The following is a 13,452-nucleotide window of genomic DNA, read 5'->3' as shown; positions in this document are numbered from 1 at the left end:
AAATAGTTTGATGCATTAATCTGATGAGCACCGGAACATCCGTTGCTAACCTTCCGATGAAGCCATCGGATCATGAAAGTGCATCTAGGCCCCCTAAGTGGGTTTTGGCTTATTGATGACAAAACGATTAAAGAACTAACATGCTTTGTGAGTATTGAACAGGTATGAGCATTAGTTGTGAAGGTAAATGACGTTTGACGCCCGTCGAAACAATTGAAGAATCAACGAAGGATACAAGATAGGGCTTAAATTCTTTTTACTTTTGAAATTGAGTCTAGGATAGATTTTTTCTTAGATGGATGAATTCATTTGCTTGATTAGTGTCTCAATGCTCAAGAGATCCTTTAGAATCACCCAATTGAGAGACACATTCACTCACGGACACGAAACTCTTTCTAAAAAATCTTCAGAGTCCGGAGTCTCCGGTGTTCACCGGATACTCCGGTACTCAGCGTTCAGCCGGAGTCTCCGAGCTAGCCTCCGGCAGAGAGTCTCGGTTACGGTTTAATCTTTTCAAGAAAAAGACCGGAGTCTCCGGTGTTCACCGGATACTCCGGTAAAATGTTTTGTGTGCAGTCGGAGTCTCCGAGGTAGACTCCGGCAGAGGCTCTCGGTTAGCTTTTAATCTTTTTGATAAAAAGTAGTAAAGACCGGAGTCTCCGGTGTTCACCGGATACTCCGGTACCTGGAGATGCCGGAGGATCCGGCTAGTCTCCGGACTTAGTCTGTTTTGGAAAATCTGTCAGGACCGGAGACTCCGGTGTTCACCGGAGACTCCGGTAATTAAACAGAACTGTAACGGCTAGTTCTGACACATTCGTGACCGTTCTGACGCCGTTTTTGGAAATAGGACCGGAGACTCCGGTGTACACCGGATACTCCGGTAAGCTCTGACAAAAACAGTAACGGCTAGTCTGTGAGAGAGGGCTATAAATGCCCCCTCTCTCCATAGCATTTAGAGCTTGCTGTGGCTGGTTTCCTTGAGACCTCTTGAGCACTTTAAGAGCATTCAAAGCCTCTCCAATCATCCCTAGAGCCAAATTTGCACAAATTTGAGAGTGTGTGTTTGGAGAGGGTTCAAGCCACTTGAGCATTGATTTCTTCATCGAGCATTCACTGCGATCATCTCCTTTGAAGCTTTGGGTTTCTAGAAGGAAAGAAGTCGCCCGAAGAGCAACCAAAACTTGTGGTGTGCCTCGGGAAGTTTGTAAGCATCTTCATATTGAGTAAGAATTTCTAGCTTGATCTTTGTGGTCGCTAGAAGAGGATAGGGTTGGAGAAGACCCGGCTCTTTGTGAGCTCCTCAACGGAGACGTAGGCACTTCTTTGTGAGGTGGCCGAACTCCGGGATATATTCTCGTGTTCTTACTTGTGAAACTTACTTGATCGTGTGCATTTGGTAATTTGTCATTTAAATTGCTATAGTATCAATCTTGCTAGTTTTAATTGTTATTCTAGCTTAGTAATATCTACTTGACCTAGTGCAACTCTTAGAATCTAGCTGTGGCCTTTAGTTCAAATTTATTCTGAAATTTCCTGTCAGGCCGGAGACTCCGGACTAGACCGGATACTCCGGACCATACCGGAGTATCCGGACTTCACCGGAGTATCCGAGAGTTTAATCCGCTGTTTTTAGTTTTAATTTTTAGAAAAGCCTATTCACCCCCCCTCTAGGCACTTTCAATTGGTATCAGAGCCTAACCTCCTACAAGACTTCACCGCTTGGAGGTAATCATTATGTCGACATCCGGAAGTCCGAGGGGTCCCAAAGATGATCCATCAAGAAGTGATGATGGTAATGGTAAAGGAAAGGGAAGTGAGATTCCTTTCAATTATGATCGTTTGAATTCTTCTAGCAATTACATTTCCGTGCCTTCCGGACGTGCACCATTCTTCGATGGTACACATTATGCCGCTTGGAGGCACAAAATGAAAATGCACTTAATTTCTCTTCATCCAAGTATTTGGAAGATTGTTTGCACAGGTTTTGAGCTGCCGGAGGAAGACCAAGAGCTCACCTCAAGTGAAGAACAAAATATGCATCGCAATGCTCAAGCTACAAGTGTGTTGCTTAGTGCCTTGAGTCCGGAGGAATTCAACAAAGTGGATGGACTTGAGGAAGCTAAGCAAATTTGGGACACACTTCAAGTTGCTCATGAAGGGACTACAAGTGTGAGAGAATCCAAAATAGAATTGCTTGAGGGAAAGCTAGGAAGATTTGTGATGGAGGATCATGAAACTCCTCAAGCAATGTATGATCGGATGATGGTGCTTGTGAACAAGCTAAGAGGACTTGGAAGCGAGGACATTGATGATCACAAAGTGGTCAAGAGACTACTTAGAGCATTTGCTCCTAGAAATCCCACTTTGGTGACGCTCCTCCGTGAGAGAAGAGATTACAAGAGGCTCACACCAAGTGATGTGCTTGGAAGGATTCTTGCTCATGAGCTCATGGAAGAAGAAGCTAATGAAGTGAAGATTCATGCTAAACAAAGCTCAACCTCAAGGCATAAAGAAATTGCACTCAAGGCAAGCAAAAGCAAGCAAGTCCAAGAATCAAGCACAAGTGATGATGAAAGCTCCGAAGATGAAGAAATGGCGTTTTTTGTGAAAAGGTTCAAGAAATTCATGAGAAAAGGAGGCTATTCAAAGTACAAGAGAGACATGCCCAAGAAGAGAATATCAAGAAGGGCATGCTATGAATGTGGCGAAATTGGTCGCTTTATAGCCGATTGTCCAAACAAGAAGAAGGGAAAGGACAAAGAAGACAATAAAGTCAAGTCATACAAGAAAGACAAGAACAAGATGTACAAGAAGAAATATTCGGGTCAAGCACATATTGGAGAAGAGTGGGATTCCAACTCCGACTCGGACTCCGATGATGAAAGAGTCGCCACCATTGCTATTCATGAGCTTACACCAAGAAAATCACTCTTAATGAGTGATGATGATGATGATGATGATGATGGAGACTCCCCAAAATGCTTCATGGCCAAGAACCGCAAGGTAAAATTTCAATCCAAGCTCCTAGATAGTGATAGTGAGTATGATAGTGATTGTGATAATTTGTTCAAAGGTTTGAATAAAAATGTCATGGCTAAAATAAAGGAGCTAATGGATACAATAGATAGTCATAAAGAGACCCTTGAGAGACAAGAAGACTTGCTCATCCTTGAAAAGGAGAGAAACCTTGAACTCGAGGAGCTCTTTGCTAAAGAGAAAGAAAAAGTTGAGAAATTGTCTAAAGATTGTGATTTAGCCAATTCCTCAATTGCCGATCTTAAGAGTAACAATTTCTTGCTTCAAGAGAAATTATCTTGTTTAGATGAAAATTATAGAACTCTTGAAACACAAATTGATATTCTTAAGAAAGGCTCTTCTAACTCTAGTGAAGCAAATTTACTATCTAATGCATCTACTAGCAATGGATGTTCTCGTTGTTCTAACCTTGAAATGAATGCTTGTACAACTAATATTGAATCCTTGCAAGCATTACAAAAGGAAAATGAGAGGCTAAATACTTTGGTCAAATATGGGTGCATCAAAACTTATAAGTCAAAGGATGCACTTTACAAGACTATTCAAGCCAAAGACAATAAGCAAACGAGAGGTCTTAGTTTTGACCAATATACAAACAAGCCAAATGATCGTGTGGTATTGAATGGAGTGGAATGCCTCAAGTTTGTCAAAGGAGGCAAACAAGTTGATCACCCTACTCAAACAAGGCAACCGAAGGCTCATGCCCCCCAATGTTCCTTTTATGCTTCATACATGCTAAAGAGAGACCACCGTGGTAAAGTGGTTGCTCTCTATGTTGGTCCCCGCACAAGAGATAGAATTGTAAAAGGGAATGTGTGGGTGCCAAAAGTGCTTGTGACTAACGCTAAAGGACCCAAACAAATTTGGGTACCAAAAATAAAGGCATAACTTTGTTTTGTAGGCATACTCCTCCGGTGGATCAAGTTGGGTCATTGATAGCGGATGTACCAATCATATGACCGGAGAAAAGAGTATGTTCTCCTCATTTGAAGAAAATGGAGGACCTCATGAAAACATCATCTTTGACGATAATGGAAAAGGAGAGGTAATGGGACTAGGTAAAATTGCCATCTCAAATGATACTTCCATTTCAAATGTCTTGTTAGTAAAATCACTCAATTACAACTTATTATCCGTATCTCAATTATGTGAAATTGGTTATAATTGTCTTTTTACAAATGAGAGTGTGGTCGTCTCTAGAAGGGAGGACGCCTCTATGGTCTTCACCGGCAAGTTGAAGGGTAAACTCTATCTTGTTGATTTTTCAACGGATGGAGTGATGCCTAAAACTTGCTTGATGGCTAAGTCTAGCATGGGTTGGCTTTGGCATCGCCGACTTGCTCATGTTGGCATGAGGAATTTGTCCAAACTTCAAAAGGGCGAACATATTCTAGGACTAACGAATGTGACTTTTGAGAAAAATAGAGTTTGTAGTGCATGCCAAGCGGGAAAGCAAGTTGGAGCATCTCATCCCTTGAAGAATGTGATGACCACTTCAAGACCATTGGAACTTCTTCACATGGACTTATTTGGGCCAATCACTTATATAAGTATCGGAGGTATTCTTCTTGCATGATAAAAGCGAAACTCAAGCCATTCTCAAGAAGTTTGTGAGAAGAGCACAAAATGAATTCGAAGTAAAGATCAAGAGAGTTAGAAGCGACAATGGAAGCGAATTCAAGAACATACAAGTTGAAGAGTTTCTTGATGAAGAAGGAATCAAGCATGAGTTCTCGGCTCCATACTCCCCTCAACAAAATGGAGTGGTCGAAAGAAAGAATAGGACTCTAATTGAATCCGCAAGAACAATGCTTGATGAATACAAAGTATCGGATCAATTTTGGGTGGAAGCAATCAACACCGCATGCCATGCCATCAACCGGTTATATTTACACAAGTTGTTGAACAAAACTTCATATGAGCTTCTAACCGGTAACAAGCCAAATGTTTCCTATTTTAAAGTTTTTGGTAGCAAATGCTTTATTTTAAACAAGAAATCTAGAAGTTCTAAATTTGCTCCAAAGGTAGATGAAGGGTTTATGCTTGGTTATGGTTCAAATGCCTACGCCTACCGCATTTTCAACAAAACCACCGGATGTGTTGAAATTGCGAGAGACGTAACATTTGATGAATCTAATGGCTCCCAAGTGGAGCAAGTGGATACAAATGTTTTAGGTGATGAAGAAATACCAAGCGAAGCAATCAAGAAGATAGCAATTGGCGAAATCAAGCCCTTAGAACAAGAAAAGACTCAAGAAGCTCAAATCGATAGGGATCAACCATCTTCATCAATGCAAGTTGAACCATCAACGTCAACCCAAGATCAAGACGACAAGAGATCACAAGATCAACATCAAGACCATGAAGATCCGAACAATTTCTTGAATAATGAAGTGGAAGACATCCAACATCAATCACAAGTGCCACATCCACGTGTTCATCAAAGTATCCAAAGAGATCACCCCGTGGACAATATCCTTGGTGATATACAAAAGGGGGTAACTACTCGTTCAAGAATTGTAAATTTTTGTGAATTTTACTCTTTTGTTTCCTCTTTGGAACCTTTGAAGGTAGAAGAAGCGCTTGATGATCCGGATTGGATAATGGCTATGCAAGAAGAATTGAACAACTTTAAAAGAAATGAAGTTTGGTCTTTGGTGGAAAGGCCAAAACAAAATGTGATTGGGACAAAATGGGTCTTCCGCAACAAACAAGATGAAAATGGGATAGTAACAAGGAACAAAGCTCGTTTGGTTGCTCAAGGATTCACTCAAATCGAAGGTTTGGATTTTGGTGAGACATACGCTCCCGTAGCTAGGCTAGAGTCAATTCGTATTTTATTAGCCTATGCTACTCACCATGATTTCAAGTTATATCAAATGGACGTGAAGAGCACATTTCTAAATGGACCAATCTCCGAATTGGTGTATGTGGAGCAACCGCCCGGCTTTGAAGATCCCAAACATCCCGAGCATGTTTTTAAACTCCATAAGGCGCTCTATGGGCTAAAACAAGCTCCTAGAGCATGGTATGAATGCCTTAGGGATTTTCTTGTCAAAAAGGGCTTTGAAATAGGCAAAGCCGACTCTACTCTCTTTACTAAGAATGTTGATAATGATTTATTTGTTTGCCAAATATATGTCGATGACATTATATTTGGTTCTACTAATCAACAATTTTGTGAAGATTTTAGTAGGATCATGACAAGGAGGTTTGAGATGTCCATGATGGGAGAATTGAAGTTCTTTCTCGGATTTCAAATCAAGCAACTCAAGGAAGGAACCTTCATTTGTCAAACCAAGTACATCAAAGATATGCTCAAGAAATTTGACATGGAGAATGCCAAACCAATCAAAACGCCCATGCAAGCTAATGGACATCTTGATCTCAATAGAGAAGGCAAAAGTGTGGATCAAAAGGTATATCGTTCCATGATTGGATCTTTGCTTTATTTATGTGCATCTAGGCCCGATATCATGCTTAGTGTGTGCATGTGTGCAAGATTTCAAGCCGCTCCCAAAGAGTGCCATTTAATGGCCGTTAAGAGGATTCTTCGATATTTAGTTCATACTCCATACCTTGGGCTTTGGTATCCAAAAGGGTCATCCTTCGACCTTATCGGCTATTCGGACTCCGATTATGCCGGTTGTAAGGTGGATAGAAAAAGCACTTCGGGAACTTGCCAATTCTTGGGTAGGTCCTTAGTGTCATGGTCATCCAAGAAACAAAACTCCGTAGCTCTATCCACTGCCGAAGCTGAATATGTTGCCGCGGGAGCATGTTGTGCTCAACTCCTATAGATGAAGCAAACTCTAAGAGACTATGGCCTCAAAACTCCCAAAATTCCACTTTTATGTGATAATGAGAGTGCCATCAAAATAGCCAACAATCCCGTACAACACTCAAGAATCAAGCACATAGATATTAGACACCATTTCTTGAGAGATCATGCAACAAAAGGGGATATTGACATTCGCCATGTGAGAACCGAAAAACAATTAGCCGATATCCTCACTAAACCACTAGATGAGCAAAGGTTTTGTGAGTTGAGAAGTGAATTAAATATCCTAGATTCTCGGAACGTGGCTTGAACTGTTGCATACACTTGATTGTTGTAGATTTATAGCTTTTCTAGTTAAGAGTTTGCGAAAACTGCATTTTGAGTGTTTTTCTCAAAATTATTTGGATTTTTTGATCTCTCGATCATAATTTGTAACTTGTGATCATAGTTATGTAATGATGCTTGATTGGCTGATCACATTTGACAAATTAATCCTCTTGTCCAACATCTTCCTTCCAGAAAATCTTTTTCCCAATTCTTCAGCTCTAAATCTTGCTGTGACAGTTCCAGGTCCCGGAATGTCCGGTGTTCACCGGAGTATCCGGACCTGACACTGTTCACAGCCTCAGCTGTATTCCGTTTTGTTTCCAGTTACCGGATAGTCCGGTATTCACCGGAGTCTCCGGTACAAGTGTCAGGACCGGAGTCTCCGGTCTCCATCGGAGTATCCGGTAAAAGTGTCAGGACCGGACTCTCCGGTCTACACCGGAGTTTCCGGTGTCTCCAGAATTCTATATATTCCCCCAGCCCGAGCAGTTATCTTTTCCCATCTATTCTCTTGTCCTCTCTCTAAACAACCTTCTCTCCGGAGATTTTGAGAGGAACCCAAGAATCTTCAAGTCTTGCTATGTTTCTCTCTTGGATTAAAGGTCGGAATCTTCGGAGATCCCTATTCTCAAAAATCCCCGGAGGATTTGAGCTCAAAGGTACCGTTTTCAACAATCTTTCCGATCTCTCAATGCTCTCGTCTAGAGTTGTTTTCCTTTGGTAGAATAGTTTCTAGTACCCTCTAGAACCCATTCCCAAACTTGTTTCATCTCTAGTTGGCCATATCTTCCAAACCCTAGATGGTTAGGTTTTCTGTCGGGGCCGACCGGAGTATCCGGTGTAGACCGGATACTCCGGTATCAGCCTGAAATTTCAGCTTTTCCTGTCCAATCCTTTTTTCCTCAAAATTCTTTGTTCATTCCATTTCTTCTAGGTGTTCTTGCAATGGCTGGAGACCGTTTTGAGAAGGGTCGCACTTTCGAGAGGAAGAAGAAACAAAGAAGTGACCCCCGTGCTCAAGAATCAAGTGCTCCTGCCCAATCAGAAGATAGTGGAAGCGGCCATGCTAGCGGTGAAAGAGTCCGCAAAATAGCCGCAAGTGGTGGTATTCACATTGAGGAAGGCGGAGTTGCTGGAAGTTGTGACAGGGACCTTGTGACCATCTGCCGAACCAAATCTCAAGCTATGTGAGGCCGAGAGTCTGCAAGGGGAAAGGGGCCAGCCAAAGTAACTGCAGGAAGAGGTCGAGGAAGAATGCCCTCTACTGAAGAAAGAGGCAAAGGTGTTGCACAAGATAACTCATCTGAATCCGAGGATAATGAAGAAGAACAAGCTGATGAAGTCATTGGACCCTTAAAGCTTCACAGACCCCGGAGAACTGCTTCTGTTGTTGATGCTCCAAAAAGGACAGTAAACTACATGAAGAATGTATCAAGGGTTGTTAGTGAAAGGTTGAACAACCCATATGATTTTGAGAAGAATGTTGCCGATTATCGTTTCTGGAATGACTTTCAGGCAGACTTCTATGAGACAGTAATTTTGGCCAAGAAGAAGCCTATTACTCCCATGCAATGGATTGATTGGGATTATATGGCCAGGAAGAACGACCCGGTGTTCACTGAAGTGATTGCAGCTTGTGAGAGCAAAAGGGTAAAAAATATTATGGCTTTCAGGTATGATTGGCGCGAGGAGGTTATCGCACAATTCTATGCCACAGTGTGGTTTGAGGGATGTGAAAATCCCATTATGCACTGGATGACAGAGGGAGTCAAATACAGGATCAGTTTCAGAGGCTTCGCTCACTACTTCCATCTAGATGCCAGAGATACTTCCAAGGATCAAATTCACAATGAGAATCAACTGACATTGGAAGAAATTGGGTTCATGTATCTAAATCATGGACGAGTTGAGTTCGGAAAACTCACAGGGATGAGGCCTTTCTATCGATGTTTGAACTCCCTATTCCGGCTCACCTTGGCGCCCAAGAGTGGAGATGCAACAACAGTTCAAAGTATCTCCAGAAATCTCCTTGCAGCCATGTCAAATGATCATGCTCCTTTCAGCGTGGCTCACTTTCTTTGGGAGAAAATTGTTTTTACATCCAAGTCGCCCATAAAAAGTTATGGATATGCCCCTTATCTCATGTTTATCATTGAAAGGATATCCAAGAAGACTTTTGTAAAGGAGATTAAGCATGAACCATACAGAATGAGGCCTTTGAACATTCGAGCTCCCTCCCCATCTCCATCACCTCCTCGTGCTCCTCCTAGCTCAAGACCGTTTGCCTCGAGACGCGCTCCTCCTCGAGGGTCTTCTTTCATCAAGAGTGCTCTCAAAGCAATTTTCAAGATTTACACCCATAATGCCACTCAAATCAAGGATCAAGGTGCTCGCTTAAAGAAAATGGAGAATCGTCAGAAACAAATGTACACATCCATGAATCTCCAACCTCCTTGCTCTCCTATTGAGTCAGATGAAGCGGAGAGTGCACCTTTTGAGGTTGAGAACCCTTGGGCATGGTATGATGAAGCTCAAGCAGCAGTCGAGAGTTCTCAACAACAAGCTCAAGACGATTCCTCTGATGGCAACGAAGGAAGTGAAGACGAGGAAGAAGATGATGAGGAAGATGGTAGCAGCGAGTAGGCTCTCTTTTTTTGGTGCTTGATGCCAAAGGGGGAGAGATAGTTACCTTTCTCTTAGTTTCCTTAGTTTTGGTCTCCTTTAATCTCTTTCGCCATTGGACAATTGGATTCTTGTTTGTGATGAACCTTGTGTTATTTAAATTCATAAGACCTTTTATGTTAGTATGATGATTGTTGTACTTTCATTAGTTTTGTGTGCTCTATGTCTTATCATAAACTTTTGCATCCCACGGATTCTAGGATATAGGGGGAGCTCTTGTGGATTCAAATTCCTAAATAAATGCATTGTTGTTTAACTTCGCTTAAAACAATGCACACATTTAGGAGGAGCTTACCATATCTTCTAGAATTCAAAACCTTTTTCATATATCCTTGTGTATCCTTTAATCGGGTTGTCATCAATCACCAAAAAGGGGGAGATTGAAAGTGCATCTAGGCCCCCTAAGTGGGTTTTGGCTTATTGATGACAAAACGATTAAAGAACTAACATGCTTTGTGAGTATTGAACAGGTATGAGCATTAGTTGTGAAGGTAAATGACGTTTGACGCCCGTCGAAACAATTGAAGAATCAACGAAGGATACAAGATAGGGCTTAAATTCTTTTTACTTTTGAAATTGAGTCTAGGATAGATTTTTTCTTAGATGGATGAATTCATTTGCTTGATTAGTGTCTCAATGCTCAAGAGATCCTTTAGAATCACCCAATTGAGAGACACATTCACTCACGGACACGAAACTCTTTCTAAAAAATCTTCAGAGTCCGGAGTCTCCGGTGTTCACCGGATACTCCGGTACTCAGCGTTCAGCCGGAGTCTCCGAGCTAGCCTCCGGCAGAGAGTCTCGGTTACGGTTTAATCTTTTCAAGAAAAAGACCGGAGTCTCCGGTGTTCACCGGATACTCCGGTAAAATGTTTTGTGTGCAGTCGGAGTCTCCGAGGTAGACTCCGGCAGAAGCTCTCGGTTAGCTTTTAATCTTTTTGATAAAAAGTAGTAAAGACCGGAGTCTCCGGTGTTCACCGGATACTCCGGTACCTGGAGATGCCGGAGGATCCGGCTAGTCTCCGGACTTAGTCTGTTTTGGAAAATCTGTCAGGACCGGAGACTCCGGTGTTCACCGGAGACTCCGGTAATTAAACAGAACTGTAACGGCTAGTTCTGACACGTTCGTGACCGTTCTGACGCCGTTTTTGGAAATAGGACCGGAGACTCCGGTGTACACCGGATACTCCGGTAAGCTCTGACAAAAACAGTAACGGCTAGTCTGTGAGAGAGGGCTATAAATGCCCCCTCTCTCCATAGCATTTAGAGCTTGCTGTGGCTGGTTTCCTTGAGACCTCTTGAGCACTTTAAGAGCATTCAAAGCCTCTCCAATCATCCCTAGAGCCAAATTTGCACAAATTTGAGAGTGTGTGTTTGGAGAGGGTTCAAGCCACTTGAGTATTGATTTCTTCATCGAGCATTCACTGCGATCATCTCCTTTGAAGCTTTGGGTTTCTAGAAGGAAAGAAGTCGCCCGAAGAGCAACCAAAACTTGTGGTGTGCCTCGGGAAGTTTGTAAGCATCTTCATATTGAGTAAGAATTTCTAGCTTGATCTTTGTGGTCGCTAGAAGAGGATAGGGTTGGAGAAGACCCGGCTCTTTGTGAGCTCCTCAACGGAGACGTAGGCACTTCTTTGTGAGGTGGCCGAACTCCGGGATATATTCTCGTGTTCTTACTTGTGAAACTTACTTGATCGTGTGCATTTGGTAATTTGTCATTTAAATTGCTATAGTATCAATCTTGCTAGTTTTAATTGTTATTCTAGCTTAGTAATATCTACTTGACCTAGTGCAACTCTTAGAATCTAGCTGTGGCCTTTAGTTCAAATTTATTCTGAAATTTCCTGTCAGGCCGGAGACTCCGGACTAGACCGGATACTCCGGACCATACCGGAGTATCCGGACTTCACCGGAGTATCCGAGAGTTTAATCCGCTGTTTTTAGTTTTAATTTTCAGAAAAGCCTATTCACCCCCCCTCTAGGCACTTTCAGATCATCCGATAAATGTAGCTGCCAAACTTCATATAAAGACATGCTCTTTGGAAACTACTCCAGTGAAAACCTCCAGTAATCACTAGATTATCCGATGAACATACCACCAAACTTGTTCAATTTTCTTGCTATCGGGAAAATTCCTCCGATGTGTTTATTCGATGATCATCAGATCATCTGGTGGTCATACCTCTAGAACATTTGCTCAAACATTCTCTCTGCTTAAATGTTCTGGTGACATGCTCCGGTGATCACCAGAACATCTGGTGAATGTGGCTTCAGAGAACCCTTCGGTTCAATCTTCTGGTGTTTCTCCAATGCAATCATCGAAATTATCTGGTGTACATAGAGAGTTTGGGATATCTCTAATTCAATCCAAACTTTGTCATGTCTTTGATCTTCGCTTTGTTGGACTTCATCTAAGCTACCTATCTCTAGACTTGACTAGTGTGCATTACAACTATCTCTTTAGCTAAAACTAGATCAAGCTACTATCATCAATCCCCTTTTATAGCACGACCAAAGGAAAAACAAGAGACCCATCTACTCTAAGTGTCAACATAGCTCCTTACAATACATAGAACTAAATAGTCCTAAATCTTCATGCACATCCTTTCACAATCACCATGAATACCTATATGGATTTATGCGGATACCGAAGAATCATCACCGTGATCTAACTTTGAATAATCCTATACAAAATATATTAGCCATGAGGATTGCATTGTCATTAATCACCAAAACTCGAATTAGGAGCCTAGATGCTTTCACATATTTCAAAATCAGCATGTGCTCCAAAAATGATAAATTGAGAAAAAATTTCGTGGATGCACATTATTTATCTAGCAATGCAAGGTCTAGCACATTTTTTATTTAGGACAAACAACATGAGCAACGTGCCTGCTTAAATTTTTATTTGGAACTGAGAAGTACTATATGTGGTTAAAAATGCGAATTGTTGTTTATTTGGAACGATTGAATGAAACTAACAGATCAAAAGTACTACTGAACATGCGAATTGTTGTTTATTTGGAACGATTGAATGAAACTAACCGATCAAAAGTACTACCGAACATGCTAAAGATTAATTAGATGGTATGATAGCATGTGTATATGGAGAAAAAGATTTGAGCATGATCTAAACAATCATGAAAAGGATAGAAAAACACGGGGATTTTCGACTGAGTCAAATTTGAGCTTTGTTTTGTAGTTTGTTGATAAATAATCCCTTCCCCTCTATAAATAACAAAGTCCTGCAAATATGTTGTCTCTGCTGCCGGTTTCTATGTGTTTTCTGTAACAATTAATATCGTTGCATTTATATTTTGAAGATGTATATATAAGTTGCTTCTGTTCTTCATAACAAAGTACTTTGCATCCATGTTTGTTTCTTTCATTAATGTACCCTAATTAATATTGAAAAAAATTAAGATCATCATAACAAATTTATCAATAAAATGTTCATAGTTTGAATTAGCTTGAAACATGATCAAGTGCAGCTCAAGTTTTATACTAGTAAGTATGCTCTCTAACTCTGATAATGACAATGGAGGTGGAAATTGAAGTCTTGAAGTAGTTAAGGAAAGGTGAAACATACTCTGATATTATCCTCTCATCACGTAACCTTATGT

This window comes from Phragmites australis, chromosome 20 (genome assembly GCF_958298935.1).
Source record: "Phragmites australis chromosome 20, lpPhrAust1.1, whole genome shotgun sequence".
NCBI lineage: Eukaryota > Viridiplantae > Streptophyta > Magnoliopsida > Poales > Poaceae > Phragmites > Phragmites australis.
This window is presented reverse-complemented; position numbering follows the sequence as displayed.